Source organism: Euprymna scolopes, chromosome 45, assembly GCF_053919585.1.
Source record: "Euprymna scolopes isolate OS-2025 chromosome 45, ASM5391958v1, whole genome shotgun sequence".
NCBI lineage: Eukaryota > Metazoa > Mollusca > Cephalopoda > Sepiida > Sepiolidae > Euprymna > Euprymna scolopes.
In genome coordinates, this window is record NC_136526.1 from 46,469,422 (window position 1) to 46,475,421 (window position 6,000).

Genomic DNA, 6,000 nt, shown 5'->3' on the forward strand with positions numbered 1-6,000 from the left:
TGAAAAAGAATCTACAATAATCAAGTAAAAATAACCATTTATAGGTCCCGCATAATCAATATGCAGACGTGACCAGGGTAGGTCCGTCTTTGGCCATGGCGTCGTTTTTACTGGAGGATCTCGAGCTGCTAATTGACATCCTCTGCATGTCTTGACACATTTTTCAACTTCCTTGTCCATACCAGGCCAGTACACATATCCTCTCATAAGGGATTTCATTCTCGAAATGCCCGGATGACCTGTATGAAATTCCTTCAGAATTTTCCTCTGTAACGTTAGTGGAATTACGATCCTCTCACCATACATGAGCACATCTTCACAGATGGAAAAAGGCGTTGTTTGATCTACCTTTTTATTTTTTTTTATCCATCCCAATTGATTTTTCATTTTCTTAATGAAAATGTCATTTACTGCCTCTTTTTTTATTTTTTCGAAAGTTACCGGAAGTTCACGTATCATATTACACATTGAACTTGTACATTCACTTTCGTCTTTAAGCGCAGCAATTACCGTTTCTTCGAAACTTTCGCTTCTTTTAGGGATCAACCGTGATAATGCATCTGCGTGTCCTAACTTTTTTTGAGGATACATGTTCCATCTTAAACTGATAGTTTAAGAGGGTTACAGCCCATCGCTGTAATCGATTCGCAGTATGTGTGGGAATGCCTTTCTTTGATCCAAATATGGTAAGTAGGGGTTTATGGTCGGTTTGCAAAATAAAAGATCGTCCATGGAGAAATCGATTGTACTTTGTAATTCCAAATATTATCGACAACGCCTCTTTTTCAATTTGGCTGTAATTTTTCTCCGCTGCCACCAACGTTCTTGAAGCATGGGCGATAGCTTTTGTCCTACCATCCTCATACTTGTGAAGTAATACAGCGCCAACACCGTAATCACTGGCGTCCGTTGCTAGTATTAGTTCCTTTTCTGGATTGAAATGTGCCAATGCTAAGTCTGACAGTAGACATCTTTTGATATTTTGGAAAGCAGATTCACATTCCTTATTCCAGTTCCATTTAACACCCTTTTTCAGTAACTCGTTAAGAGGAGCTCTTAAATTATGTATGTTAGGGATGTAAATTGCATAGTATTGAACTAATCCCAAAAACGATTTTAATTTTGTCACTGAATCTGGAGCAGGCATCTTTTCAATTGCTTCAGTCCTTTGTGGATCCGGTCTTCGACCCTCTTTGTCGATTATTTGACCTAGATATTTAATTTTTTTCATAAAAAAATCGCATTTTTCTGGGCTCAATTTAAAACCAAATTCCTGTATTCTTTTGAATACTTCTTTTACATGCTTCTTATGATCTTGCAAATTTTCACTTTTAATTAGGATATCGTCAAGGTAGGCCATTGAAAATTCCAACCCTGCCAGCATCGTGTCCATAATTTGCTGGAAAATAGCAGGAGCAACCTTTAATCCAAAAGGAAGCCTCTTTAGCTTAAAAATGCCCTTATGAGTATTTATGCCTAAGTATTTGGAGCATTCATCGCTGATCTTAATTTGCAAGTAAGCATCTGAGAGGTCTATCTTAGAAAAAATTTTTCCTCCGTTAAGCTTAGAGAACAGATCTTCTGCGGACGGAAGGGGATAATTATGGTCCAATAGACAGTCATTTAAACCCGTTGAAAAATCTCCACAGACCCTTATTCTGTTATTTTTTTTCTTTACATACACGGTTGGACTTGCTCAATCTGTGTGGTTAACTTTTTCAATGACTTCCAGTTGTTGAAGTCTATCCAACTCTTTTTCGATTGCGTCCATCGCTGAAAAAGGCACATTCCTTTTAGGTTTGAATACTGGAGTGGCATTTTTCTTTAATTCAAATTTTGCCTCTGTCTTAATACAGAGTCCTAGTCCTTCGGCAAAAACATTGGGAAATTCAGTTTTCAAATCCTTCAGGAAGTCTTCCCTTTGGTTTGCTTTTTCTGCAGTTAAAACGTTACAAAACGAATTTATGGGTTTCTCCCATAAATTAAACAGGACAATCCAATCTACCCCAAACAGGCATGTATTCTTTCCTGGTACGACGTACACTTTGGATTTATGAGTCTGGTTAGCGAATGTCACTTTGCATTTTAATTCTCCCTTGAACTCTAATCTTTTGCCGCACACACTTCTCGCCGTCTTTCTGGTTTTCGTTAATTCAGGTCGACCTATCCTTTTCCATATATCTTCATTTATAATACTAATATCTGCACCGCTATCCAGAAGCAATGTAACCAGATGTCCATTTATCCGAACATCAACATATTTCCGTCTTTCGCAGCTTTTTTCTTTATTCATGCGAAGCGTATTTACATTATCGGTCCCTTGTCTTTTCTTCTGGGCACAGTATGTTCCCTTGTGACCTCTGAGACCACATTCATAACATATTTTGTTCCTAAACCAGCAGGTCTTATTGTTGTGTCTTAAACTACCACAACATTTACACTTTAGCTTTGGGTCTTTGTATCCTTTAAGGATCCTGTGTTCTTGGAACCTGGACTTTCTTGTGGTCCCTTGCCTTTTTACTTGCTGCACCTTAAAAATATTTTTCTCTTCAATGCGAGTGTTGTCTTTCTTTATGTTAATCAGACGTTGACACTCTTCAGTGACTTTTTGCAATGTTATGTTAGGATCCGCCTCCATAATTGTTAGGATCCGTGAACGTATATCTTTGTCCCTTGGTGCTGTGAGACCTTGTACAAAGATTAAACATTTAAATCGGTCTGCGGAAATTTCATTCAATTTAAATGATTCGCATAAACAGTTCACAGTGCAAGCATATTCTAGATAGTCTTCAGCTTCTGCCTTCTGAATGTTCAAACATTTGTATCTAGAGTGAAATAGGCTATCCCTTTTATCAAATATTTTCGACAAGGTACTAATTGTTTCCTCGAACGAAACCTCCTCCGGTTTTTTTGGTAGAATTAGATTTGCATACTTGGTGTTTTCATCAGTACCCAGTTTTTGTAGTAGCAGGGTAACTTTTTCCTCATCGGTCCAGTCTAAACATCTTTTCGTAAAAATTGTTTCGTATCTTCTGTAGTATGCAGGGAAAGTAACACCAGTATCCGGGGAGTAACGAAATTCCGTTAGTGAATTTGAAATACCCTCGGCAGAAAAATTAGTCTTCTTCCCGGTCGACGTTAGAATTAGCTTTTCTAAATTCTTTTGCTGTGTCGACATTTGTCGTTGTAGTATGTTTGTTTGTTCTTGTTGTGCCTCTAAAGTTTTTTGTGTTCTTTCTTGTTGTTGTTGCAGCTGTTGCTGTAGCTGTTGTTGTTGAATTTGTTGTTGTTGTTGTTGTTGCGCTAAAAATTGTTGAGTCATTTTTGTCTGTTCCTGGATGCTAAGGGCTAGAGCCTTAGTTAACTCTGCTAATTGTTCCATGTTAGCTTCTAGTACAAAAATGTCTTTTCGAATTCTACACAATAATTCCAAAGAAAAATCGTAAATTTACGTATATCGTAAATTAGTAGCAATATGCAGACACAACACGTTTCAACAAAGTTCATCCATAGTAATTCAACAGGCTTTGTAAAATAATTCTTTTTTGTTTTTTTTTTTGTTTTTTTTTCAACAACGTAAGTTCATACACAAAATATTTCTTACTTCCCACGACAAATAGTTCCAATTATTTATATAAAGGCAATAACAAACAATTAATTTTCCAAAAAAAAAAAATATATGGCTGCCGTTCCCACGTGGCATAAAATGGTACAATAGTCGTTGTATTTATATTTTTTCTTTCGAAACTCGTAATCCTTTAGTGTAGTTTCGAATTCAACTTGCGACCATTTTTTTTTTTTTTTACTTGTCAAAATAAATATAAATTCCACTTTACCTTGAACATGTTTCTATAATTTCTTGTGAGTTCTTTACGAAGAAAAATCCGTACTTTTCGCTACTTTAGGTAGGAAAAATTTTTAAATTCATTGACGCACGTGGTCAAAAATCCTTGTGTATTGTACACAGTCTTTGGTACGGTAATTTATCTCTGTTAAGAGAAAGAACATCCTTTCGTCGCCATTGTTATATTCCTAAATACTTAGGAAATAAAGACAAACGTGAGTTACACCGAGTGGTATGTGTAATGGGGTTTATTTATAATACAGAAACGTAAGGCTGCTCGCCTAAGGTAAATAGAAGTACATAGTAACAAGTATGGGGAAGAAAGTCTGATAATCAACACGTAAGACTATCCGTCTTACTGCGACTGCAACAGTCCAATATATATATACAGTTTGTAACCGGTGTATAGCCAGTTATGTTCCTTCACAACAGGGCAAATGATGGATTTAGTCATTTTTTCTTTTTTTTTATTGCATGGTGCAGAACTCAAATTTACATATGTTAAGGCATAGAATTGCACCATTTGTTTATTTTCACCAGGATTTGACGTCCCCTGGGGACTTTGGGGCAAAATGGGGGGGGGGGGATAATTTTGCACTTAGGCATTTTTTTATGCCTGTGCATTCACGGGGGACCATGCATGCTTCACTTGTTTTTTTTTTGTACTTGTTCACATTGGCGGCAATTAAAAGTAAAGGAAATACGGAAAAAGGGCATTCCTGTATATATCTTGTGATATTTCATTTTTGCATTACTCCTGTAGCGGACTGGTGGATATATATTATCTATATCCACAGTCGTACAAAATAGGTAAAATGAATTGCTTTGAGGAAGGAACGAGCAACGCGTTTGTTGAAATAAACAAACTAGAATTTATTTCATGAAAAAACAAATGAAAGAAAAGGGTACAGCACGTGTTTAGTTTGGCGTGCGTCTCTCACTGTTAACTGGTGAGAAGGAAAGTCTATTGTTGTAGAGAGAGAGAGAGAGAGAGAGAGTCAATACAGGCCATGGAGATAGAAAGAGTGTCAGGTTTATGTACTGTCTGTTGACTCTTGCCCCACACATAGTAGCAGGGGACTTGACGCACACAGGCGCGCGTGCCCTGAAAGGGAGCGGATGGTCCTCGACCACTCAGCTCGGAAGCTGAATCGAAAAGAAGGAAACAGCTCAGGTCTTTTGCTTTTATAGTTGTTTTCGGTTGTCTTTTGTGCATGTATGGATTTCCTTCAAAGGGGAATTGACGTTGCCCATGTGTGCGTACGTGTGCGCACATGTGTGTACGTTAGCATGTGTGTGTGTATGCACGTGTATGTGAGTATATGTACGTGAACGTGAATATATCTATGTGTGTGTACATGTGTGTGTATGTTTGTGTGCGCGTATATGTATTTGTGTCAGGTCATGTTATATGCTACTGGTACCATGTAACCCAGTACTACCTGCCTCATGATCGGGCACCGGCGACTAAACTGGTTCCCCCACCAGACTTGTTTGGTGAGGAGGGCGGCTAGTCTCCCTGAAGGATTAAAAACAAGACCTTCCAAACGGCGAATGAATTCTTTTTCTGGGTCAATGGCCAACTAGCACCATGTATATTTGTGTGTGTGTATATGTGTATTGGGGTTGAGAGGGCTCCCGTAAGCCGTGGTGAAGGCAAACTTTCTAGGAGAAGCAAATCTCTGATTTAAAAAACCATAAAGCGGAAGACCATTACCCGCATTAAGCTGGTCTGCAGTTTAATTTGTTGCTGGCTATCTTGCTCTTGCTTGTTGCTGGATCTCAACATTTTGAACCGAGAGAGAGACTTAGCTGTCGTACAAAGCTAAGACTCTGTAACATCATATTTGTATAGATACTTCCTCAGGCATTTGGGCTCATGGATTTTAAATGTCTGAGGAAGTGGCACTCGTCTGACAAGATGTTGCAATCATCATATGTATGGCAAGAAAAATGGCTTGAGATGTGAACGCGTGTTTTTGTGCGAGACTAGAACGGGCTCGTACACTCCTCCTGTTTTCAAGGTGGTGATAGCTGAGTTGGCGTCTCCAACGAAAAATCTTCCAACAGATATTTTAACTGAAGGAATTTATAGCATTCTTAGACGAATTATTAGAAGCATTTGTATTATTAGTACTTGCATTATTATAAGAAGT